Genomic DNA, 27,760 nt, shown 5'->3' with positions numbered 1-27,760 from the left:
TTCATAGATTCATAGATTCTAGGACTGGAAGGGACCTCGAGAGGTCATCGAGTCCAGTCCCCTGCCCGCATGGCAGGACCAAATACTGTCTAGACCATCCCTGATAGACATTTATCTAACCTACTCTTAAATATCTCCAGAGATGGAGATTCCACAACCTCCCTAGGCAATTTATTCCAGTGTTTAACCACCCTGACAGTTAGGAACTTTTTCCTAATGTCCAACCTAGACCTCCCTTGCTGCAGTTTAAGCCCATTGCTTCTTGTTCTATCCTTAGAGGCTAAGGTGAACAAGTTTTCTCCCTCCTCCTTATGACGCCCTTTTAAATACTTGAAAACTGCTATCATGTCCCCTCTCAGTCTTCTCTTTTCCAAACTAAACAAACCCAAATCTTTCAGCCTTCCTTCACAGGTCATGTTCTCAAGACCTTTAATCATTCTTGTTGCTCTTCTCTGGACCCGCTCCAATTTCTCCACATCTTTTTTAAAATGCGGTGCCCAGAACTGGACACAATACTCCAGCTGAGGCCTAACCAGAGCAGAGTAGAGCGGAAGAATGACTTCTCGTGTCTTGCTCACAACACACCTGTTAATACATCCCAGAATCATGTTTGCTTTTTTTGCAACAGCATCACACTGTTGACTCATATTTAGCTTGTGGTCCACTATAACCCCTAGATCCCTTTCTGCCGTACTCCTTCCTAGACAGTCTCTTCCCATTCTGTATGTGTGAAACTGATTTTTTCTTCCTAAGTGGAGCACTTTGCATTTGTCTTTGTTAAACTTCATCCTGTTTACCTCAGCCCATTTCTCCAATTTGTCCAGATCATTTTGAATTATGACCCTGTCCTCCAAAGCAGTTGCAATCCCTCCCAGTTTGGTATCTTCCGCAAACTTAATAAGCGTACTTTCTATGCCAATATCTAAGTCATCGATGAAGATATTGAACAGCGCCGGTCCCAAAACAGACCTAAAGTAACATAAAGTTATGTTACTTTACAATGTTTGTAATGTGTAACTTTTTATGGACTGCCTATCACAGGATTTGTAAGGCATTTATCATCTTGATGTGTCTATATATAGCTATATATAGTGAACAAATTTATGACCAAATACAAAAAATGATGAGCTTTCCCTTGAGTCTTTTGAATACAGGAATATACAAAGGTAAGTGTGACATTTGTTTTCTAGAGGTGCTTCCCTGTGAAGGAGGCAAAATTGGAAAGATGTCTTTCATTTAGCTCTAAATGCAGGGTTGGGCTTTGTCTGATTTCTTCTGGCAAAAAAAATCATAGTCAGTTTCCTGACACTGAGAACTCTCTGTGGGATCCTCCCCAATAATCTAAAGTTGGGCCTCTCTATGTTCATTGCTTTTGTGGAGCATTACTTTATTTGGAGGATCAGGGAGGGCGAGGCAGTCTAAAAGAACTGGGCTCCATCCAGTAAATGTTTTGTATATTAGGACCAGAACTTTGAATTCTGTTGTGAAATGGAGTGTGGGGTTTGTGAGTACAAATATAACTATTTTGATTGCTGATAGTGCGTATTGTACTAATTTAAAATGGTTGCATTTAATCCTATATAGAGAAATTTGTGGTTGTCTAACCTGGAGGAGTTAAAATTGTGGATCATGATGTTTGTCTTTGTTTGGGAGGAAGGGATGTAGTCTAGTCAGTGAAAGATGGATAGAAGTGTTGTTGGCATATGCAGAAGTAGTGATGAGTCCAGCATGACCTGATGGTTGGTAGCACCTTGACAATCAATAGTCTAGTGACTTTGAATATTGGTGAAGTCAGGATATGGCCAATTTTGTCACAATATGTTCCCTGTTTTGCCAGCGTAATTCTATAATTGGTTGAGTTTTAAGAAGAGCAATTAGTTTAAGGGGAAGAGAGAGAGTATTGAGATGCACAGGATTCTTTAGTAAAGGAGCTTGGGTGGTAAGGGACATGTGTCCATCAAGAGTCTCTGGGATTTGTCTGGGAATGACTGGATCCAGGGCAGTGGTAATTCACTTCTCTCCCACCAGATTGGTGAAAAATCTAATAGTTTCATAGTTTTCCCCCAAGATTTTTAATAGATTGCCCCAAGATTTTCAGAAGTCTAGAAGGGGCTAGTGATTTGGGGTGATTTAATTTTGGAGTAGCCAACTTGAGACACCTGAGATTCTGATTTTTCAGAGTGTGGGTGCTGAACACTTTCTGAAAATCAGACCCCCTTAGGCATCTCAAATTGGGCAAACCAAAAATTCAAGGTACCCTGGGTCACTAGTGACCTTTGAAAATTTTGGATCTAGGTTTTAAGGTCTGAATGGCCTTATCATCTAGTCTGATTCTATTCCAGGTAGAAATCACAACATAGTGTCATGATGAGAGTCTACAGTTATTTTTTTTTTTTTCTGAAATGAAATTAAAATTAAATTAATGGAGATATCCCATCTCCTAGAACTGGAAGGGACCTTGAAAGGTCATAGAGTCCAGCCCCCTGCCTTCACTAGCAGGACCAAGTACTGATTTTGCCCCAGATCCCCAAGTGGCCCCCTCAAGGATTGAACTCACAACACTGGGTTTAGCAGGCCAATGCTCAAACCACTGAGCTATCCCTCCCCCTTATTTCTGTTTTACATGTGATGACCAAATGGCAAAGTAGATTGATTTAAATCACCATTTAAAATCATGATTTAAGTGAGCAAGCAGGAAGCTGTGATTTAAATAATTGCTTTTAATTGTTTTGCATTTGTGCTTTTTACATCTTTTCCTAAATAAAAGTTTATTCTTATTAGTTGGTTACCATTAAAACATGTTGATTTGCAACCAAATATAACTTTTACGCTAATTTTGGTGCTTCTATTTGTTAACCAGGAAGATACTTGCTAGCTGTCCAAGACTGGGTATAACTGAGTTGCATCATCAGGTTGATTGGGTATATGTGAGTGCAGCCATTGCAGATGGTAAGATGAGAAATATAGTGGCATTTCAAACTAATAGGTATCCTGTTTTATAGATCATTATGGCTTAGTGTGACATACATTGGTAGTGTTGTTACCTGTTTTGATCCGTGCAATTGGCCGTTATTCAGGGTTGTATCAGGAGGAGAAAGTGATAATGAAGTCAGGTATTTCTTTGATGCAGTCTGGTTTATTTACAAAAAATTGCATACTAAGTCCCATTTCTCTGAATAGAATAGGAAGCAAATGTAATCAAACAGGAGGCAGTTTCTTTGCTAACAGTTCCTAGCCTCATTCCAGCTAGCACTCTGCCTCAAAAGATCTCTCTGGGCTTTCTCTCAGGGCCACTGCCATGGTGTTTTTCTAGCTGTCTCCTTGGCTTTCTGTGTGTTGCTGCTCACAGACACATGGATTTTCACCAAACAGTACCTAGCTCCCTGCATTTGCATTCATTCTTCAGCTTCTGACTGGCCATGCACATGGCCTGTGTTTTTGGCAGTGGTTACTGTTGTTTCAGCTTACTCCAAAAAGAAGATTAAATTCTTAAATTTATCCTGAACAGTGCTTTCATGCCCACCAGCTTCAAAGAGGTTTCACCCACCTTCACCATAAAGTTTTCTTCTATATAGATTAGCTTATATGTGAGACTTTGATAGTAAGCTAAGGACTTAAAATAGTAACGAGTATAATTTACAGGGAGTTCTCGGACTTACAACGCTATTCTGAGGAATGAATTGTCATAAGTCGAAACCACTTTTCCCATAGGAATCAATGGTATGAAGGTGGGATTGGTTCCTGAACCAAGGCTTGATACTATTTTCACCACAATAACACAGATTTTTGTACTAAATGAAGTATAGATGTTGCAACATTAGTGTATTTACTGTACACTGTATTTTGTAAACACATTCAAATAAACATATAAACTCACGAATGTTGCTCAGGATGCCAGCAACACAGGCTCAGAAAGCCATGGAGAACGGTACACGTGCTAAGCCTCAGCCAATCACTGTTCAAGCTTTCTGATTGGCTGAGCCCGGGGCTGGGAGCCAATCAAAAACAAGCAGCAACCCTACCCGGCAACAAGCTACCCTGCTGCCTCAAAGCCAATCAGAAGCAACCCCTTCTAGCTCCATACCAGTATAACGTAACCAGGAAGTGATTTCAAGTGAACTTTATGCAAATCCAGCATCATAAGGACGAAATAAGCTTCGTGGGGCGAAACAGGCAGTCAATTGAAAAGCGTTGTAAGTGGTGTCCGATGTAAGTCATGCGTCGTAAGTCCGAGGACTCCCTGTACTTCTGTGAAAACAATGAGGAGTCCTTGTGGCACCTTAGAGACTAACTTATTTATTTGAGCATAAGCTTTCGTGGGCTATAACCCACTTCATCAGATGCATGAAGTGGAAAATACAGTAATCAGATATAAATATACAACACATAAAAAGATGGGAGTTGTCTTACCAAGTAGGGGGCCAGTACTAATGAGGTAAATTCAGTCATTGTGGAAGTAGCCCATTCCCAATAGTTGATAAGAAGATGTGAGTAACAACAGAGGGAAAATTATTTTTTGTAGTGATCCAGCCACTCCCAGTTTTTATTCAGGCCTAATTTGATGGCGTCAAGTTTGCAAATTAATTCCAGTTCTGCAGTTTCTCGTTGAAGTCTGTTTTTGAAAGTTTTTTTGTTGAAGAATGGCCACTTTTAAGTCTGTTATTGAGTGTCCAGGGAGATTGAAGTGCTCTCCTACTGGTTTTTGAATGTTACAGTTCTTGATGTCTGATTTGTGTCCATTTATTCTTTTGTGTAGAGACTGTCCGGTTTGGCCAATGTACATGGCAGAGGGGCATTGCTGGCACATGATGGCATATATCACATTGGTAGATGTGCAGGTGAACGAGCCCCTGATGGTGTGGCTGATGTGGTTAGGTCCTGTGATGGTGTTCCTTAAATAGATATGCGGACGGAGTTGGCAACAGGGTTTGTTGCAGGGGTTGGTTCCTGGGTTAGTGTTTCTATTGTGTGATGTGTACTTGCTGGTGAGTATTTGCTTCAGGTTGGGTGGGTGTCTGTAAGCGAGGACTGGTCTGTCTCCCAAGGTCTGTGAGAGTGAGGGATCGTCCTTCAGGATAGGTTGTAGATCCTTGATGATGCACTGGAGAGGTTTTAGTTGAGGGCTGTAGGTGATGGCTAGTGGCATTCTGTAACCTTCTTTGTTGGGCCTGTCCTGGAGTAGGTGACTTCTGGGTACCCTTCTGGCTCTGTCAATCTGTTTCTTCACTTACCCAGGTGGGTATTGTAGTTTTAAGAACGCTTGATAGAGATTCTGTAGGTGTTTATCTTTGTTTGAGGGATTGGAGCAAATGCGGTTGTATCTTAGGGTTTGGCAGTAGACAGTGGATCGTGTGATGTGGTCTGGATGTAAGCTGGAGACGTGTAGGTAAGTACAGCGGTCAGTAGGTTTCCGGTATAGGGTGGTGTTTTATGTGACCATCGCTTATTTTTACTGTAGTGTCCAGGAAGTGGATCTCTTGTGTGGACTGATCCAGGCTGAAGTTGATGGTGGGATGGAAATTGTTGAAATCCTGGTGGAATTCTTCAAGGGCCTCCTTCCCATGGGTCCAGATGATGAAGATGTCATCAATGTAGCGCAAGTGAAGTAGGGGCTCTAGGGGAGAGCTGAGGAAGCGTTGTTCTAAGTCAGCCATAAAAATGTTGGCATACTGTGGGGCCACGCAGCTACCCATAGCAGTGCCACTGACTTGAAGGTATAAATCGTCCCCAAATCTGAAATAGTAGTGGGTGAGGACAAAGTCACAAAGCTCAGCCACCAGGTTTTCCAGGACATTATTGGGGATACTGTTCCTGATGGCTTGTAGTCCATCTTTGTGTGGAATGTTGGTGTAGAGGGCTTCTGCTTCCATAGTGGCCAGGATGGTGTTTTCTGGAAGATCACCAATGGATTGTAGTTTCCTCAGGAAGTGAGTGGTGTCTTGAAGATAGCTGGGAGTGCTGGTAGCGTAGGGCCTGAGGAGAGAGTCCACATAGCCAGACAATTCTGCCGTCAGGGTGCCAATGCCTGAGATGATGGGGAGTCCAGGATTCCCAGGTTTATGGATCACGGGTAGCAGACTGCCTCTGGTCAGGGTGTGTCTGTGTTGATTTGTTCCCTGTGCTTCTTCAGGGAGTTTCTTGAGCAAATGGTGCAGTTTCCTTTGGTAACCACCACTCAGCCTTTTTTATTATAATGTCAGAGTTGTTTCTGAGGCTGTGGATAGCGTTGTGTCTGCACGGCTGAGGTTATCGGGCAAGCGATGTTGCTTTTCCACAATTTCAGCTCATGCACTTCGGTGGAAGCACTCTATGTAGAAGTCCAGTCTGTTGTTTCGACCATCAGGAGGAGTCCATGCAGAATCCTTCGTCTTGTAGCGTTGGTAGGAAGGTTTCTGTGGGTTAATGTGCTGTTCAGTGGTGTGGTGGAAATATTCCTTGAGTCGGAGACAGCAAAAGTAGGATTCTAGGTCACCGCAGAACTGTATTATGTTCGTGGGGATGGTGCAGCAGAAGGAGAGGCCCTGAGATAGGACAGACTCTTCTGCCGGGATAAGAGTATAGCTGGATAGATTAACAATATTGTTGGGTGAGTTAAGGGTATCACTGTTGTGGCCCCTTGTGGCATGTAGGAGTTCAGATAGTTTAGTGCCCTTTTTCCTCTGTAGAGAAGTGAAATGTGTGTTGTAAATGGCTTGTCTAGTTTTTGTAACATCCAGCCATGAGGAAGTTTGTGTGGAAGGTTGTTTTTTTTATGAGAGTCTCTAGTTTTGAGAGCTCATTCTTGATCTTCTCCTGTTTGCTGTATAGGATGTTGATCAGGTGGTTCTGCAGTTTCTTTGAGAGTGTGTGGCATAATCTCTCACCACAGTCGGTGTGGTATGTTGATTGTAATGGATTTTTTATCTTCAGTCCTTTTGGTATGATGTCCATCTGTTTGCTTACTCATATCATTTAGCATATCTTCAGACTGTGGGATGTTTTATCACATGATCACTTTGTATTTGTGCCTCTAAAAAGGATTAATTTCAATCTTTAAATTTGTGCTGTTAATTCCATGTGTAAATTAAAGTGGCATGTTTATCACAATGGCTAGAAACAGAATTCCAAATCCTTTCTGCGGTGAAAAAACAGTGAGGCATCCTTGTGGCACCTTAGAGACTAACAAATTTATTTGGGCGTAAGCTTTCGTAGGCTATAACCCACTTCACAAATTTTAATAATTTTGATGAATTAATAAGTAATTCAGGATGGGGACGGTGAGAAAGTATAGTACTTTTTCCTTGAGTGCTATATGAATTATAAATTCCTCATGCTTTCCGTAGATTTTGAAATTCTAGTTTGAAATACTGTCTAGATGTTAGACTATGTGTCTAATGCTTCTATCTAATGTCCATTTTTCATTGGTGTGGTACTGAAGGGCGGATATATACATAAGGTTTCTTAAGGCATGTTCATTGTTAATGTTGCGCTTTAGTTTAGTCTTAAACACAAGATTGGAACCTCACATCAAGATCTGACGAGAAGACCCTGGATTGTGTAAAAATACCTTGTTAAAACTAGGGCTGTCAGGCTATTAAAAAAATTAATAGTGATTAAAAAAATTGTGATCAATCGCACTGTTAAACAATAATAGAATACCATTTATTTAAATATTTTTGGATGTTTTCTACATTTTCAAATATATTAATTTAAATTATAATACAACACAAAGTGTACAGTGCTCACTTTATATTTATTTTTGATTACAAATATTTGTGCTCTTAAAAAAATAGTATTTTTCAATTCACCTCATACAAGTACTGTAATACAATCTTTTTATCATGAAGGTTGAACTTACAAATGTAGAATTATGTACAAAAAATAACTGGATTCAAAAATAAAACCGTGTAAAACTTTAGAGCCTATAAGTCCACTCAATCCTACTTCTTGTTCAGTCAGTCACTCAGACAAACAAGTTTGTTTACATTTGTAGGAGATAATGCTGCCTGCTTCTTTTTTACGGTGTCACCTGAAAGTGAGAACAGGTATTCACATGGCACTGTTGTAGCCGGTATTGTAAGATATTTGTGTCAGATGCGTTAAAGATTAATATGTTCCTTCATGCTTCAACTACCATTCTAGAGGACATACGTCCATGCTCCTGAGGGGTTCTGCTTGATAACGATCCAAAGCAGTGCAGACTGATGCATGTTCACTTTCATTGTCTGAGTCAGATGCCACCAGTAAAAGGTTGATTTTCTTTTTTGGTGGTTTGGGTTCTGTCGTTTCCACATCGGAGTGTTGCTCTTTTAAGACTTCTGAAAGCATGCTCCACATGTTGACCCTCTCAGATTTTGGAAGGCACTTCAGATTCTTAAACCTTGAGTCGAGTGCTGTAGCTATCTTGAGAAATATCACATTGGTATCTTCTTTGCATTTTGTCAAATCTGCAGTGAAAGCATTCTTAAAATGAACAACATGTGCTGGGTCATCATCTGAGACTGCTATAACATGAAATGTATGGCAGAATGCGGGTAAAACAGAGCAGGAGACGTACAGTTCTCCCCAAGGAGTTCAGTCACTAATTTAATTTACACATTTTTTTTTTTAATGAGTATCATCAGCATGAAAGCATGTACTCTGGAATGGTGGCCAAAGCATGAAGAGGCATATGAATGTTTAACATATCTGGCACGTAAATACCTTGCAGTGATAGCTACAAAAGTGCCATGTGAATGCCTGTTCTCACTTTCAGGTGACATTATAAATAAGAAGCCAGCAGCATTATTTCCTGTAAATGTAAACAAACTTGTTTGTCTTAGCGATTGGCTGAACAAGAAGTAGGACTGAGTGGACTTGTAGGATCTAAAGTTTTACATTGTTTTGTTTTTGAGTGCAGTTATGTAACACAAAGAAATCTACATTTGTAAGTTGCACTTTCACAATAAAGAGATTGCACTACAGTACTTGTATGAGGTGAATTGAAAAATACTATTTTGTTTTTTATTTTACAGTGCAAATATTTGTAATAAAAAGCAGTGTACACTTCCTAGTCTGTGTTGTAATTGAAATCAGTATATTTGAAAATTTAGAAAAACATCCTCAAATATTTAATACATTTCAATTGGTATTCTACTGTTTAACAGTGTGATTAAAACTGCGATTAATCACAATGAATTTTTTAATTGCGATTAATATTTTTGAGTTAATCTCCTGAGTTAACTGCAATTAATCGAGAGCCCTAGTTAAAATAGAACGTCACTAAAAGCAAAGGGACGCTAAGAAAAGTATAGTTCTTTCACAGTTTTCCTCAATGTGAGTCTCCTTTTCAATGTATTGTATATTCAGTTCTGGGCTTCAGTGTCTTGCTGTCCCTTCAAAGTAATAGGGGCCTCAGACTGAATATGTAATACATGTATTCTGTTGTAATTATTCTTGGAACAAGGAAAATGACCTTTTGGTTTCCCTGGCAACTTAGAACTTTCTTTTAGAGTGATGTCAGGAAAACAAAGTGTGTTCCTGAATGAAGTAGGTATTTCATAAGCTGAGTCTAAGGACTGCAGAGGGGAGGGACTGTTAACTGTTGTACTTCCAGAAACCAGAATAAATGTTCATATTTGTCTACAGTATTAAACGGTAAAGCTGCAGGTAGTGTGATAGAAGGGAGTATATTCATATGTGATAATGATTTTACAAAAAACTTGGCATCTACAATAAGTTCCATCTTTCTTTACTCTAACTTAAATTTCCCATTAGGTGAGGTTACATGTAAAAGATACTTCATGCCACAGTAGCCTTTCAAGGGCTTTCCTTGGTGAATAGTAACAGTATTTTCTTTTTCTTTAATTCTCAGGAAAAAGAGACGAGCAAAACTTCACATTGAAAGAAAGCTTTTTTCTTTTTTTTTTTTTTAAAGATGAATACACCCCGGGAACTGTAACCCAAATGTTTCTCTGTCCGTGGAGAAGATTTCATTTTTGAAACAAGATTTCTACGGAAGGTATGAATATTTACTCTTCCTCTTTAAAGCTCATTTGTTTCATAATAAATACAACTGTACAATGCATCTCAGTATTCAGAACTTGAAAATTTTACTTGGCATCTTATACTGAGAGGTAGATAAGATGAGAGTGGTGATGCTGGGAGGGCGCTAACCAATGTGGTTCAGCTCCTCTGCCATCATTTGGAGGCATGTGATATACAGGAGCTCAGTCTAGTTACTCTAATGATTGCTTCTGGCCTTAAACTCTGTAAATCTATGACTCATAGATAAGGCCAAGAGGTACCACTGTGATAATCTGACTTCCATATAACACATCCCATAAGACTTCTTTGAACTAGAACATCTTTTAGAAAAGCGTCCAGTCTTGAGTTAAAAATTTCCAATGACAGAGACTCCACCACAACCCTCGCTAAGTTGTTCCAATGGTTCCTTGCCCGTCCTCTTAAAAATGTGCATCTTATTTCCAGTCTGAATGTGTCTAGTTTCAACTTCCAGTCACTGAATCGTGTTAGACCTTTGACTGCTAAATTGAAAAGTATATTATCACATTTTTATTGCCCATGTAGGTACTTGTAGACTGTCATTAGGTCACCCCTTAAAGAGAAGTTAAGCTAGATAGACTCGAGGAGCTCAGTCACCATAAGGCAAGTTTCTTCTTCAAGTGATTGCACGTTCATTCCTTCTGAGGTGTGATGCATGCCCCCTTAGCATCCTTGCACTGCTACACAATGGTATGAAAGGCAGGGCTGACACTGCCCTGCCCCAAAGTCCCTTCTCATTGCCCTTGATCAGTAGAGTGTGTCCGCTTGCTGCTGTGATTTTTCTCCAGGGGATTTAACTCCCTTCTGACCAGCATTTACTTGGTCTTGCTAGTATTCAGTCTGAGCCAGCTGATCGGTCTTGTCTAGTCTATATAGGTTGTATATAGACTAGACCGTAGTGTCTGAGCGCATTCCAGTAGTGCATTAAGCAATGTAACTACACATCTCTCCTGTGTAGTTCTCTCATCCTCTGCCCAGAAGGAGAGTTGTGTGCAGTGGAATGTCTTGTTTTAGAAGTGTGTGGTGGTGTTGTTGTTGTTTTTTTTTTTTAAATGTACCTGTGTGTTCACATTAGAGAAAGCAACATGAAAGAAACATGGAGCAGAAGGTTGAGGTTCTGAGTTCCTGGGGGAGTTCATTCCGCAGTCTCAGACGTCCCTCAGAGAAGGTTCTCTCTTTCGCATGAATAAGCTTTACTCTTTATTGTTGAGAATTCCATTGTACGAGAGGGCCATAGTTGTTTTCCCCCATTCTTCATCCCAGTGCTTTAGATGGCCTTTTAGAAGTCCTGGGCTCAGGCCATGGAGTGTTTTGAAGATCAGGACTGAGACCTTGAACTTAATTTGAAAATCTATTGGAAGCCAGTATAGAGAGCAGAGGGCAGTTTGGTATGTTTATGGTAGTTTGTATTGCTGAGGAGATGGGCTGCAGTGTTCTGAACTAGTTCAGGTTTCCTAAGTGCTGAAGGCTTCATGCCCAGGTATATTGTCTTGCTGTAATCCAGCCAAGAGGTGATCAAGGCATGAATATCTGAAACCAGGTCTTCTTCCACCAGGATGGGATGGAGTTTCCTAGCCAAGCAGAGGGGTAGCAAGCAGTACTTGTGGATTCTGCTATGTGAGAATTCAGCATCAGTGAGGAATCCAAGATTACTTCTAGACTAGGGACTGACTGGACTAATTGTGGTGTCTCTCTTCAACCAACGGAGAGTGCACTGAAGCTGCAAGCTCCTCAAAATACTTTCTTCTGCCCACCAGCATCACCTCTGATTTGCTTGGGTTCAGTTTCAGCCAGCTGTTCTTCATCCAAGAGCTGGTCTTCTCCAAGCACTAGGCAATCTTGGTGGTAGTGCTGTGGTGAAGGATAGATAGAGCTCTGTGTCAGCTGTGTATCACTGGCATTTGAGTTCATGTAGATACTGAAAAGGAGCAGATTGAAAATTGATCCTTGTGGAACTTTACAAGCGAGGGGACTAGTGGTGATGCTGCAGTTTCCCATTACTACTTACTGGGTTCATCCCTCCAGGAAGGACTTAGACCATTTTAGTACATTATCCTGGACCCGTGCCACGTCTCAGGCAAGACTGCAGAATCTCATGACCAACATCAAATGCTGCCTATCTGTTGTAGGCATTGTGATATTCTGGTGATGGGACTGGTTACATCTGTGGAAAAGTAGATGATCAGCTTGGTTTAATAAGCGTAGGTTTGTCATTGGAACCTGTGGTGACTTACTACCTCTTTAAGTGGTCTCATGCAGATTTTGAAGAGGAGGCAAACTAAAATGGATACCTCTGGACACGTGGGAATGTGCTCTTGGTAAGGAAAAGCCTATCACCACTCTGGAGGTGTCCTTGAAGAGGACTGATTGGATTGCCTTAGACAACAAATGCTTTGACAGAGTATTGCAGTATTGAGAACTAAGTGCAAAACCCATCTCACATTAGATAGTGTATGTAGAGAGACTCTCTCTTGCTTACAAGCACTCCTACCTGTTAACTTTCAAGTGATCCTCGCACACAAAGAAAGGGGAAAGTTTGTTTTTTGTTACGTGTTTTAATTAGAAGGGGCTCAGATACAACAGTTATGAGGATCATATAAGAAGAGTCCTGCGTATTTCATGATTTCATAGGCATGGAGTTTGTCTTGGAATTCAGCCCTTGATGGATAATTGTGCTCCAGAATCTCAGCTTTCATTTCAAAATGTTTCTTAGCCCATATAATTGTGGCGATGATTTTGAAAATGTGAAGAGTGCATCCAGTGTTGATTTAAGAATTGTCAGGGATGGAGAATGCACCAGAATCCTTGGTAATTTGTTCCAATGGTTAATTACTCTCACTGTTAAAAATTTACACCTTATTTCTAATCTGAATTTGTCTACTTCAAATTCCAGCCATTGGATTGTGTTAGATCTTTCTCTGCTAGACTGAAGAGCTCATCATTAAATATTTGTTCCTCATGTAGATTCTTATAGACTGTTATCAAGTCCCCCCCTTAATCTTTACTTTAAGCTAAATAAATTGAACTCTTTGAGCCTATCACTGCATGGCAGGTTTTCTAATCCTTTAATCATTCTTCTCTGAATCCTCTCCAATTTATCACTTGCTGAAACCAGTTACAAACTGCCCACTTTGCTTCTCTGGTGTACTTCTGGGGAAGGAGGTTCTGAGCTAGGTTGTTTGGACAGAATAATGAAGCGCCACAGCCTGGGAAGCTGGGCTACCTGGAGAGCATGGGGGAGAGGGGAAGCCTCAGGAATTATAATTTTTAACAATCAGTAAGAACATAACAACGGCTATCCTGGGTCAGACCAAAGGTCCATCTAGTCCAGTATCTGTCTTCCGACAGTGGCCAATGCCAGGTGCCCCAGAGGGAATGAACAGAACAGGGAATCATCAAATGATTCTTTCCCTGTCGCTCATGCCCAGCTTCTGGCAAACAGAAGCTAGAAACATCATCCCTGCCCATCCTGGCTAATAGCCATTGATGGACCTATCCTCCATGAACTTGTCTAGTTCTTTGTTGAACCCTGTTATGGTCTTGGCCTTCACAACATCCTCTGGCAAAGAGTTCCACAGGTTGACTGTGCCTTGTGCGAAGAAATACTTCCTTTTGTTCGTTTTAAACTTGCTGCCTATTAATTTCATTTGGTGACCCCTAGTTCTTGTGTTATGAGGAGTAAATAACACTTCCTTATTTACTTTCTCCACACCAGTCATGATTTTATAGATATCAATCATATCCCTCCTTAGTTATCTTTTTTCCAAGATGAATAGTCGCAGTCTTATTAATCTCGCCTCATATGGAAGCTGTTCCATACCCCTAATAATTTTTGTTGCCCTTTTCTGAACCTTTTCCCATTCCAATGTGTCTCTTTTGAGAGGGGGCGACCACATCTGCACGCAGTATTCAAGATGTGGGTGTACCATGGGTTTATATAGAGGCAATATGATATTTTCTGTCTTATTATCTATCCCTTTCTTAATGATGCCCAACATTTTGTTCGCTTTTTTGACTGCTTCTGCACATTGAATACATGTTTTCAGAGAACTATCCTCAATGACTCCAAGATCTTTCTTGAGTGGTAACAGCTAATTCAGACCCCATCATTTTATATGTATAGTTGGGATTATGTTTTCCAGTGTGCATTGAATGTCATCTGCCATTTTGTTGCCCAGTCATCCAGTTTTGTGAGATCCTTTTGTAACTCTTCTCAATCTACCTGGGACTTAACTATTTTGAGTAGTTTTGTATCATCTGCAAATTTTGCCATCTCACTGTTTATCCCTTTTCCCAGATCATTTATGAATATGTTGAATAAGACTGATCCCAGTAAAGACCTCTGGGGGACACCACTATTTACCTCTCTCCATTCTGAAAACTGACCATTTATTCTTACCGTTTGTTTTCTATCTTTTAACCAGATACCAGTCCATGAGAGAACCTTCCCTCTTACCCCATGACAGCTTACTTTGCTTAAGAGTCTTTGGTGAGGGACCTTGTCAAAGGCTTTCTGAAAATCTAAGTACACAATATCTACTGGATTCCCCCTTGTCCACATGCTTGTCGACCCCCTCGAAGAATTCTAGTAGATTGGTGAGGCACGATTTCCCTTTACAAAAACCATGTTGACTATTCCCCAACAAATTATGTTCATCTATGTGAATGACAATCGTGTTCTTTATTATAGTTTCAGTAAGTTTTGTATCAATGAGTGTTTTCACCTGAGCTGCACATGTGTGTGTTTTGCATTGGAAGGAAAAAAGGGAGAGGATGAAACATATTGTATGGCAATAAAATAGATCAATGTTGCCAGAGAATTTAGGAGTGGTTGTTTCTAATTCACAGAAGTACACACTTATAGATAGATAAGGTGTTGCAAACAAAATCCTGAGGAATGACTTTTTAATTAAATAACTGTGTTGTCAAGTGCAATTCATATGAAAAATTCTTCTGACCATTTGAAACACTGAGTTCTATACAAAATGTTTGCAGCATTCTTTTACAGTTAAATGAAGACTAATAGTTGTAAAATGCTAATATACAAGCTTTCAAAGAAATGCAGTTAGTCAATCTTGCATCTTCTATTAGATCACACTGACTAAATGATTCACCTAGTGGTTGGCATTTTAATAGCTCATAGTGGTAAATACTGTGTCCTTTCTCTGGCTCTGTTCCCCTCCAACGCACCCCCCCCCCCCCAAAAAAAAAAAAAAAAAAAAAAGAAGCCCAGATAGATATTTTGACACATTTAAGGCTTGTCTTCACTGGAACAGTTAGCTCAAGTTAGCATGCTTGAGTTACTCTAGCTAGAGTGAGTGACCACACTTCAAAAAAACACTGGAGTTTCAAAACTACACTGGAGTTATACGTAGTGATTTGGTATAAATGCAGTTGGAGCAAGAGAGCACAGAAAGTAAATGTCCTTTACTTAGCGGGGAAGGAGAGCTAATAACAGATGACATCAAGAAGGCTGAGGTGTTCAATGCCTATTTTGGTTGTCTTCACTAAAAAGGTTAATTGTGACCAGATACTCCACACAATTAATATTAACAAGGGGGAAAGGTATTAAAGCCAAAATAGGGAAAAAACAGATTAAAATATTTAGATAATTTAGATAAATTAGATGTATTCAATTTGGCAGCGCTTGCTGAAATTCATCTAGGGTATTTAAGGAACTAGCTGAAGCATTCACAGAACCGTTAGCAATTGTCTTTGAGAACTCATGGAGGATAGGTAAGGTCCCAGAGGGCTGGAGAAGGCAAACATAGTACAGTACCTGTTTTAAAAAGGGAAACAAAGACGACTAGAGGTATTACAGACCAGTGAGCTTAACTTCTATACCTGGAAAAATAGTGGAACAAATTATTAAATAATCCATTGGTAAGTAAGACGATAACAGGTTAAAAGTAATAGCCAACATGGATTTTTCAAGAGCAAATCATTGCAAACAACCCCATTTTCTTCTTTGACTATGGCTGCAGCTGGCTTAGTGGATAGGAAGGAAGTAGTAGACGTGATTTTAGTAAGGCTTTTGACAGTCTCATAGACATTCTCATAAGCAAACTAGGGAAATGTGGTATAAATGAAATTACTATAAATTGTGTGCAGAGTTGGTTGAAAGATCACATTCAAAGAGTAGTTATCAGTGGTTTGCTGTCAAACTTAAAGATCCTGCAGGAGGTTTGTTCTTAGTCCGGTACCAATTTAGTATTTTTATAAATGATTTGGATAATGGATAACAGAATATGCTTATAAAGTCGATGGATGACAGCAAGCTGGGAGGGATTGCAAGCGCTTGGAGGACAGGATTAGAATTTAAAACGACCTTGACAAATTGGAGAATTGGTCTGAAATCAATAAGATGAAATTAAATAAAGACAAGGGCAAAATACTATACTTAAGAAGGAAAAATGAAATGTATAACTACAAAATGGGGAATAATTGGCTAGGTGGTAGTGCTGCTGAAAGGGATCTGGAGTCTATAGTGCATCACAAATTGAACATGAGCCAAAAATGTGATGGAGTTGTGAAAAAGGCTGATAACATTCTGGGGTGTGTTATCCAGGAGTGTCATATATAAGACATGAGAAGTAAGTGTCCCGCTGTATTTGGCACTGCTGAGGCCTCAACTAGAGTAGCATGTCCATTTCTGGGCGCCACACTTTAGGAAACATGGACAAATTGGAGAGAGTTTAGAAGGGAACAACAAAAATGATTAAAGGTTTAGAAAACCTGACTTATGAGGAAAGGTTAAAAACCCTGGGCATATTTAGTCTTGAGAAAAGAAGACTGAGGGAGGATCTGATAACAGCCTTCAAATACGTTAAATGCTGTTATAAAGGGGATGGTGATCAACAGCTCTCCATGTTCTGGGCCCCACATTTCAGGAAAGATGTGGACACATTGGAGATAGTCTAGAGAAGAGCAACAAAAACGATTAAAGGTCTAGGAAACATAGAATATCAGGGTTGGAAGGGACCTCAGGAGGTCATCTAGTCCAACCCCCTGCTCAAAGCAGGACCAAGCCCCAACTAAATCATCCCAGCCGGGGCTTTGTCGAGCCTGACCGTAAAAACCTCTAAGGAAGAAGATTCCACCACCTCCCTAGGTAACCCATTCCAGTGCTTCATCACCCTCCTAGTGAAACAGTTTTCCCTAATATCCAACCTAAACGTCCCCCACTGCAACTTGAGACCATTACTCCTTGTTCTGTCATCTGGAGTGACCTGTTCATGAGGGAAGATTGAAAAAATTGGGCTTGTTTAGTCTGGAAAACAGAAGACTGAGAGGGAATATGATAGTAGTTTTCAAGTACATAAAAGGTTCTTACAAGGAGGAGGGAGAAAAATTATTTTCCTTAACCTCTGAGGATAGGACAAGAAGCTCTGGGCTTAAATTGCAGCAAGGGAGGTTTAGACAGATGTTAGGAAAAACTTCCTAACTGTCAAGATGGTTAAGCACTTGAATAAATTGCCTAGGGATGTTATGGAATCTCCATCATTGGAGATTTTTAAGAGCAAGTTAGACAAACATCTGACCATCTCTGACAGGTAATACTTAATCCTGCCATGAGTGTAGGGGCTGGACTAGATCAGTGGTTCTCAACCAGGGGTATGTGTCAAGCCTGACCTTAAAAACCTCTAAGGATGGAGATTCCACCACCTCCCTAGGTAACCCATTCCAGTGCTTCACCATCCTCCTAGTGAAATAGTGTTTCCTAATATCCAACCTAAACCTCCCCCACTGCAACTTGAGACCATTGCTTCTTATTCTGTCATCTGCCACCACTGAGAACAGCCTAGCTCCATACTCTTTGGAACCTCCCTTCAGGTAATTGAAGGCTGCTATCAAATCTTCCCTCATTCTTCTCTTCTGCTGACTAAATAACCCCAGTTCCCTCAGCCTCTCCTCGTAAGCCATTGTAGATACTGTGATGCTTATGTCAACTGTTCTGGCTTTCAGAAGCAGTTCCACAAGGCCCCACACTGACAGTACAATCGATATAAGCACTCCTAGTGACGTGCACGTAGGGCCGGCTCCAGCGTTTTTGTCGCCCCAAGCGTCGGAAAGAAAAAAAAAAAGCCGCGATCGGCAGCACTTCGGCGGCGGCTCTCCCTCGACGCTTCATTCCTCGGCTGCAATTCGGTGGTGGGTCCTTCCCTCCGAGAGGGACTGAGGGATCTGACACTGAATTGCCGCCGAAGAGCCAGACGTGCCACCCCTTTTCGTTGGCTGCCGTAGGCACCTGCTTCTTGCTCTGGTGCCTGGAGCCGGCCCTGCATGCACCACAAGGAGCAAAGTGTAGACATGCTCCAGCGATTTAATTACTGTGGCAGTTGTATGCTGATGTAGGTTAGTTCAACTTAATTTTGTAGTGCAGACATGCCCTTAGTCTGCAGCAAGGGAGATTTAGGTTAGATATTAGGAGAAACTTTCTAAGGCCAGGCCTACACTACAAACGTGCATTGCTATATCTACATCGCTCAGGGTGTGAAAAATCCGCACCCTGAGTGACGCAGTTATATTGACCTAATCCCCAGTGTAGAAAGAGCTTCTCCCTTCCACATACACCTCCATGAGAGGGAGTAGCTATTAACTACGCCCACTGGAGAAGCTATCCCGTCGGCTTAGCAGCATCTTCACTAACGCATTCCAGCGGCATAGCTGCAGCTTTCAAAGTGTAACCTGCCTGAACTATCAGTGTAGTTACATTCTGGAGTTGGCTTCCAATGGAGGTTATGGAATCCCCGTCCTTGGAGGTTTTTAAGAGCAGGTTAGACAAACACTATCAGGGATGGTCTACGTGTGCTTGGTTCTGCCTTAGTGCAGAGGCTGGGCTTGATGACCTCTCGAGGACCCTTGCCGCCCTGCCTTTCTATGATTCAGCCATTAGCAAGCAGCACAGAGTAATTGGATTAGAAAAGAGTGGATTAGCTGCTCAGTTTAAACTGAGCTATTGCACTACAGCTGCATCACTAGCTCGAGCATCAGCATCACTAGCAAACACTGCATTGTAATACAGATACATGTAAATGTATACATGTAGGAACAAAGAACGCAGGCCATACTTAAAGGATGGGGGACCCTATCCTGGGAAGCAGCGACTCTGAAAAAGATTTGGGGGCGATGGTGGATAATCAGCTGAACATAAGCATCCAGTGTGACGCTGTGGCCAGAAGAGCTGATGTTTTCCTGAGATGCATAAATGGGAACCTTGAGTAGGAGTGGAGAGGTTATTTTACCTCTATATTTGGCAGTGGTGCTACCACTGCTTAAATACTCTGTCCAGTTATGGTGCTCACAATTCACAAAGGATGTTGATAAACTGGAGGGTTCAGAGAAGAGCTATGAGAATGATTAAAGGATTTAGATTCAAAGAGCTCAGGCTAGTTACCTTAACAAAGAGAAGGCAAAGGGGTGAGTTGATTACAATCTAGAAATATCTATGTGGGGAACAAATATATAACAGTGGACTCTTCAGTCTAGCAGAGAAAGGTATAACATGATCCAGTGGCTGAAAGTTGAGTCTGGACAAAGTCAGACTGGAAATAAGATTACATTTTTAACAGTGAGAGTAATTAACCATTGGAAAAATTTACCAAGGGTTGTGGTGGATCCTCTATCCCTGACAATTCTTAAATCAAGATTGGATGCATTTCTAAAAGATCTGTTCTACAGATTCTTTTGGGGAAGGTCTGTGACATATTCCAGTTATACAGGAAGTTAGATTAGATTATCACTCTGGTCCCTTCTGGTCTTGAATCTATGAACAACCTCACCTTCTACCCCCCACGGGCCAGTGAACTGTAGCTTACAGCATTGTTTAACTGGAGATTTTTATGTGGGGATGGGAGTTAGCTTAGTGATAAAACTTAGTTGTAACTAGAGCTAACTGAGCTGTGACACCCTTCCTGTAGTAAAAGTAGTCAGTTTGCTTCACATCTGCCATAGGTCATCTTAATTTAGGTTTTTATTCTTACCAGGCTGAGGAGTTGCATTGAATTCTGATGTGCAATGCAAAAACCTTCCTCTTTTCTTTGTGGGTTTTATTGACTAAGGTATTTGCTGACAACCTACAATGCTCTAATTATTTTTCCTTTTCATCAAAATAACATGTAAACCAATTTTGAAGCAAAAATCTTGTTACGAATTATGCGTCATCTTCAAAGAATTCTTACAATATAATTTTCACCAAATAGTATAGATAGAAAACTCACTGAGGCAAGAAGTATTGTTCTTTTTCTGTATAGTGACTAACAGATTGGGTTCTGAGCCTCGTTTGGCATTCTTGGGCACCGCTATGATATAAAAAAAAAAAATGGAAATGAAATAATATTTCTTCCAAATGAATGATTAATAGTTCACTGGTGAAAGACAGATAACTTCACATGCAGTATATACGGAATTACAATTTCTAGAATACTTCCCCTAGAATCACTTTTAAGTGATATAAAAGTATAGAAAACATTAGGATATTACACTTAGCCAATATAATGTGTTATTCCTTGACTTTAGCAAAGTTTTTGATACGGTCTCCCACAGTATTCTTGCCGGCAGGTTAAAGAAGTATGGGCTGGATGAATGGACTATACGGTGGATAGAAAGCAGGCTAGATCGTCGGGCTCAACGGGTAGTGATCAACGGCTCCATGTCTAGCTGGCAGCAGGTTTCAAGCGGAGTGCCCCAGGGGTCAGTCCTGGGGCCAGTTTTGTTCAATATCTTCATTAATGATCTGGAGGATGGCATGGACTGCACTCTCAGCAAGTTTGAAGATGACACTAAACTGGGAGAAGTGGTAGATATGCTGGAGGGTAGGGATAGGATACAGAGGGACCTAGACAAATTAGAGTATTGGCCAAAAGAAATCTGATGAGGTTTAGCAAGGACAAGTGCAGAATCCTGCACTTAGGACAGAAGAATCCCATGCACTGCTACAGATAGGGACCGAATGGCTAGGCAGCAGTTCTGCAGAAAAGGACCTAGTGGTTAGGATATGAGTCAACAGTGTGCCCTTGTTGCCAAGAAGGCTAACGGCATTTTGGGCTGTATAAGTAGGGGCATTGCCAGCAGATCAAGGAACGTGATCATTCCCCTCTATTCGACATTGGTGAGGCCTCATCTGGAGTACTGTGTTCAGTTTTGGGCCCCACACCACAAGAAGGATGTGGAAAAATTGGAAAGAGTCCAGCGGAAGGCAACAAAAATGATTAGGGGGCTGGAGCACATGACTTATGAGGAGAGGCTGAGGGAACTGGGATTGTTTAGTCTGCAGAAGAGACGAATGAGGGGGGATTTGATAGCTGCTTTCAACTACCTAAAAGGGTGTTCCAAAGAGGATGCATCTAGACTGTTCTCAGTGGTAGCAGATGACAGAACAAGGAGTAATGGTCTCAAGTTGCAGTGGGGGAGGTTTAGGTTGGATATTAGGAAAAACTTTTTCACTAGGAGGGTGGTGAAGCACTGGAATGGATTACCTAGGGAGGTGGTGGAATCTCCTTCCTTAGAGGTTTTTAAGGTCAGGCTTGACAAAGCCCTGGCTGGGATGATTTAGTTGGGGCTTGGTCCTGCTTTGAGCAGGGGGTTGGACTAGATGACTTCCTGAGGTCCCTTCCAACCCTGATATTCTATGAATGTTGCTTCACTTAATCCTGCCCCTTCTGGGGAAACCTTCAGATTTTCTCTTACTTAACCCAATGAATGATCCATTAAAGAGTAATTTAGAAAAAGGTTTCTAAAGTATATAAAAGAAAGAAAATAACATCACCACTTTAATCTACATATCTGTGTAACTTGTAAGCTAAAATGTTGCAAGTAGGATGTCTTGTGCACGCAAGCTCTAAATGTTTTTCAGCTCTAAGACTTCCTCTTTTCTCAAGAAAGCAAGAATATTAGGTTCCAAATCTGGTGCCTTTTACATTTATTATTTATATTTATTGTGGTAGCACCCAAAATGTGCTGCTTTGTATATAGACATATAGAAAAAAGCTTACCATTGGGAAGACCTCCCCACCCTGGCAAAAAAAAAAAAAAAAAAAAAAAAAATGATGGGGGAATGAGATACAAAATACAAGAAGGATGGTCAACACGATGGCTGGAATGTATATTCTTAGTTTCACTTTTGTTAGGGGTTTTCTGTATGCACAATCAATCCCTAACTACCCCTGTGCCCATTAATAATTAGGTGGCTCATTTCGTGTACCACCTCACAGTAGAAGAGGGTGCGAAGAAGGAATTTGAATGAGACTAATTATTATTATTTGTATTACTGTAGAGCGTAGGAGTTCTAGTCATGGCCCAGGACCCCATTGTGCTAGTCACTGTACATACACAGAACAAAAAAGACAGTCCCTGCCCCAAAGAGCTTACAACCTTGTGGGTCATTGAGTCCATTCCAAGTGTAAGGGGGGCATGGAAGAAGGCAGGAACATGGTTGTGGAAGAAGCAAATCAACACACTACTGAAGCTGGCAGCATTGTTAGAAAGGTCATAGAAACAGTTTTTCTAAACACTAGACATTTCTTTAAGAGAACAAACAATAATGCTTTAACATGTTTCCAGCTATATGCACGTGCAACCTCTCCTTTAGAAATTAATCATGGAATCATAGAATGTGGGACTGGAAAGGATCTCGAGAGGTCAGTTTAAAAATCTGTTGCTGTCAACCTTGGGCAGGGCTTGATTTGGGGTGGTGGGGAATAGTGGTACTCTCTCAAGCTCTGCCCACTTGACACAGCTCATGGTAGATTGTGCAGATTTCAAAATATAAACTTGTATGCAGTGCTGGGCTTCTCAGGTTGGGCTCTCCTTCACTGGAGTTCTGATACACCTGGGAGAAGGGTCAAATTAAGGCATAAGCACCACAGGCACATGTCTGGAGCTCTTGCTTCCCAGAATCAAGTGATAAACTCAGATTTTTAACATTCATTTATTTAAAAAAATTGTCTGGTACTTAGGTTTGGGAAGAAGAACTTGAAAATATGACCTCAATGGTGCAGTGACATCTGCCTGAATCTGTAAACAGCCTCTGACAGAAAGAGAAGCCGCATTCACTAGATCAGCGTGTGACGTTCTGTACCTCATGGGAACACCCCACACCTCCATGTTCATCTTTATAATATGATTGTGTGGTATCTAATGCAAAGTTTGTCATGTTGGGTGTCTTCGGAAGGCTCATGATGCACTGAGCATTGTTGTTATAGTGATGTTATAATAATTGTTGTTACAGTAATGTTATAGTAATGTTGGAGGTTGCAATTTCATGTATATAGTTATGAGGCTGAAAATGTATCCTCATGGCTTACAATAAGCCCAGACAAAAACTCTCCAAAAGCAGAGGGGCAGCTCACACCTCATCAGGGCATGTATGGGACAAACCCAGCCCAGCCTCACAGGAACAAAAAACACTGGCCTAGGCAACAACAAAGGATCTGTTGGACTCTTGAGTGAGTCACCCCCCTTCCTTTTGTCAGTCAGAGACTATGATGAGGTAAGGCTCACCTGACTGTGAAGGGGGGGTAGGGGCAAAGCCAACAGGGAGGAAAGGACGTGATAAAAGGGAGAGACATTTGCCAGGCTCTTTCCCCTCTTCCACCTACCTCGACAGACACCACCACCACCAAGCGACTGAAGCTCTGATCAAAGGGGAGAGCCTGCACAAAGGGCAACCAGCCAGCCTGTGGTGAGAAGCATCTAAGTTTGTAAGGGCATTGAAAGTGTAAGATCAGCTTAGAATGTGTTTTGCTTTTATTTCATTTGACCAAATCCAACTTGTTGTGCTTTGACTTATAATCACTTAAAATCTGTCTTTATAGTTAATACATTAGTATAATAATAATAATTAATGGAGATATCCCATCTCCTAGAACTGGAAGGGACCTTGAAAGGTCATTGAGTCCAGCCCCCCGCCTTCACTAGCGGGACCAAGTACTGATTTTGCCCCAGATCCCCCAGTGGCCCCCTCAAGGATTGAACTCACAACCCTGGGTTTAGCAGGCCAATGCTCAAACCACTGAGCTATCCCTCCCCCACCCCTCAGGTAGTTTATTCTACCTGAAGCAGTGCTTTTAGTTTGAAGCATGTCAGAGACTCTCCTTGGGATAACAAGCCTAGTACATATCAATTTCTTTGTTAAATTGACGAACTGTATAAGCTTGCAGCGTCCAGTGGGCATAACTGGACACTGCAAGACGGAGTTTGTTAGGGTTGTGTCTGGGACCGGCTAGTGTCATTTGGTTGCACAATCCAAGGAGCAGCTTGCATGCCAGAGGCTGTGCGTGAGGAGCCCAGGAGTGGGGGTTTTCACAGCAGAGCAGAGTAAGGCTGGCTCCCAGAGTTGAGGATTGGAGTGACCTAGCAGTTCATTGGTCCAGATAACACCAGGGGAACGCCGCAGGGGCAATAATCATTTTGTTCTAAACCAACAGTATTAATCTTCCTTTATTTTTGAAAAACAACCCAGATCCCCATAACATCTAAAGGCATGCCGTTTCTGTAGGGACTCAAATTTCAGCTGCCCCTTCTGAGTACCATCTAGTGTTACATCTTACTGACCCCGGTGTGGGAGGGCTCCTCTTTGAAAAGCTTCATTTCCCCATATTAGCCCTCTTCCAAACATAGTAGACTTCAGAATTTTGATTGAGGATGAGGTAATGTCTGAGGAGGAATCCAGCCAGTCAGAGCCAGAAATGGAAAATTCTGTACACAAGTTCTCATTAGTTAAAAAAACAGCTAACTGTATGTTACAATCAGAACATCTATTACTGAGGGAATAAAGTAATATCTATATTTTATTAAAAAGCTTGGAGAATTTCATATGGGGTGGGGGAAAGGTGAAGTCCCTGTTTTGGCTTCCTAGAGGTGTGTATCCTTATGAAGACCAGAGGAGGGAGTTCTCCTTGCATCACTGGAGGGGAAACAGAAAAATCAAATTGAAGATGATGTGACCTTGGGTAGCTTTTACTGGCTGAAGTGTTATTAAATATAGCCCCTGGGGTAGCAAAGAAACTCCCAGAGTGAGCCAGAATAGTTTTGAGGAAGAATTTGGTTAAGATGTATTTCCGTTGCACTCTCTGATTGAACCACTGATTAATTAATTCCCTCTAGAAAACCCAGATTTCAAATTCTAGCTGTTTCCACACTCTCTCTTTTTACCTCTCTTGAGACTGCACAACTTACCAAAAGATGAACCATTTGGGGATTGTCTGTCAAGGGTGGATCTGTTATCTCAGGGTTAGAAAGTAATCTCTTCTCCCTGAAGTGCTGTGTTAGACAAAGGAAAGTAAAAGCCCTTGGGGGAAGATGGGTTGGGGGAGGAGGGAGGGAGGAATCTTTGATTATATTATTTTTATTATGGCCTTGATAGTCCATCTATCAATTGTTGATTTTGAAATGAATAGTTCAACTTTAAAATTTCACTTCAGGTGCAAAATTTAGTTTAGAATTCTCCTCCTAATTATTTGTGCTAGTGAAAGAGAATGAAAATGCAATTATGTGATTCTTTCACAATTTAATATAAGCCCTTCCTTTATTCATATAACTTGCCACAGTTACAGCAATTAATTTGGGAAAAGGACAGTTAAATCCTTGCTTAAGACTGTCTTCCATCATGCCTATAAAATAGATAGCGTGGCAAGTATTTTAAAATAAACAAAATACTTAAGTGAAACATCAAGATTTTTTCATATCTAGCTGAGTAACTCTCTGATGATATCACTGTGATGGAGCAGGGAGCGGGGCAGATTTGGCCTGGGAATGTTGCAGGGGGGTTACATTGGGGATGGGGGACTTCCCTCGAAGGAAGCTACCTGAGCTGTAACCTGAGCCAGGAGGGAGGTTGGGAGGAGTGACACCTTCTGCCCGGGAGACTGAACAAAGGAGAGGAGGAGCAGAGAGGAGGGGGGAGAAAGGGGCTGGAGGAGTTTTTAGTTTTCAGTTTGGGCTGGGTGGTGCAACGCAGGGAACCCCAAGCTGGGTTCTAAGCTCCCTAAACCCCCCAGAAGGACTTGATTGAGGGGTTCTGGTTGCACCTACACGCTCTGCTTGGGACTGTGTTCCTGTCATCTAATAAACCTTCTGTTTTACTGGCTGGCTGAGAGTCATGGTGAATCTCAGGAAGAGGGGTGCAGGGCCCTGACCCCCCACACTCTGTGACAATCACTGTGACCCTCATCTTTTCTCAGTGTCACAGGGCAAGTTGTCACTGTGGAATAAGTAAAGAGTCTCTGGATAGGACAACTTACTGTTTAATAATAAGCTAGACTTGATTTCTCTGTGTTTTGCTAAAGCCTAGAGGTTGGAGCCCTGAGTGAAAGGTGGCTCAGAACTCTTTTCTTCAATGTTAGAAAACTCGTTTATCCATTTCTATGGATTGAGGGGGCAACCAGGAAGCAAATCCTGAAATTTGTTTGTTTTTCTTACTTCAGCGATGGGCTTGAGATATGATGCAGAATAGGCTAGTTCTGGAACAGAGGAAAGAGTAAACCAGTTGAGGCTGATCTGAGCCACTAATTCAGAATGGTATGAGGTACTAATATCAGGAGGCCTGGCTGTCACTTGTTTTATAGCAGACAGCAGAGCAACAGGAAAGGCAAGGTGCCTGAGGCCATTAAAATACAGACTCTTCACCCTTTCAGAGCAGTTGAGAGCACAGAAGTAGTAGGTGGTAATCATGTAGCTGAAATTGTTTGTGAGAGGCAGGACCAGTCAAGGGGAGCAGGTTTCCAAACTGCTTTTTATCCTGTAACTTCAATGTAGAGGATACTCTTGGGAGGCATATTACTCTGCACTTTTGAAGACTGGTATGTATGTTAGCCATTTCTGTATTTGATGGGAAACATTGTTTTATTGAAAAATCCCACCCCCCCTTTTTTTTCTGTCCTTTATTTAATCATTTCTGTGGTGGGCCAGAGCATCTTGACTCACTGTTGCCGTCATGCCATACCCATGCTATATTTGTAACTCCAACTTGCTGTATTGTGTTTTAATATTATGGCGGCTTTGGTCACAACTCAATAGTTAAGTTTGAGTCAAAATTTTCAGTATAACAAGCATGTATAAACATTTATTTTGTGTCAAGTATCAGAGGGGTAGCCGTGTTAGTCTGGATCTGTAAAAAGCGACAGAGTCCTGTGGCACCTTATAGCCTAACAGACGTATTGGAGCATAAGCTTTCATGGATGAATGCTCAATTCGTCAGATGTATGTGTTTTTATTTATTTATTTATTTATTTATTTATTTATTTATGTTTTCCTTTAATTAAAATGGCAAAAAAAATAAAAATAAACACAATGTAAACTTTAAGTACTATTTGAATTTGTCATGGTGGTTTGATGAAAATTGGGTTGATACACAGAGAGTAATGAGTTCCCAAATCAGCCCTTTATGAAGTTTTTACTGGATTGTGTCCCCTTTCTTTGGGTGTCTATTGCAAGAAATCTAAAAATCTCTGGATCTGTGCAGTGTTCCCCATGTGGCTTTTCACATGCTGATTAATCAGTTACAAATAGGTTGTGTGGTTTTTTTGTGACAGTTTTTCTTCATAATTGTAAAGAACTATGCCAAAACAAATAGGTTGTAGTTAGCAGAGATGATGGAACGTATCTACTTATATAAAAATCTCCATCAGGGGCTTGGTGGTGATGGACAGAGACACTCCCCCACCAAAACTTCTTGTAGACTAGGGGAAAGTTCCCTGAGCTGCAAATAGAGACCATGAGTTCAGATTTCATCTCTAAC

At 41.1% G+C, this 27,760-nt stretch overlaps 1 protein-coding gene across 2 annotated transcripts in view; it reads left to right on the top strand.

Moving 5' to 3' along the window:
• The first annotated feature begins 9,850 nt into the window (after positions 1–9,850).
• Positions 9,851–27,760, top strand: part of PPP6R2 (protein phosphatase 6 regulatory subunit 2) — a 112,253-nt gene continuing 94,343 nt past the window's right edge. For both annotated transcript variants that reach the window (XM_034763235.1, XM_034763226.1), the window contains exon 1: positions 9,851–9,979. The gene's annotated coding sequence lies outside the window, so the exon portion shown is untranslated. The remainder of the gene's footprint in view (positions 9,980–27,760) is intronic.

Source organism: Trachemys scripta, chromosome 1, assembly GCF_013100865.1.
Source record: "Trachemys scripta elegans isolate TJP31775 chromosome 1, CAS_Tse_1.0, whole genome shotgun sequence".
NCBI classification, from domain to species: Eukaryota; Metazoa; Chordata; order Testudines; family Emydidae; genus Trachemys; species Trachemys scripta.
The sequence above is the reverse complement of the archived record's forward strand: the minus strand, read 5'-3'. Positions and strand labels throughout refer to the sequence as shown.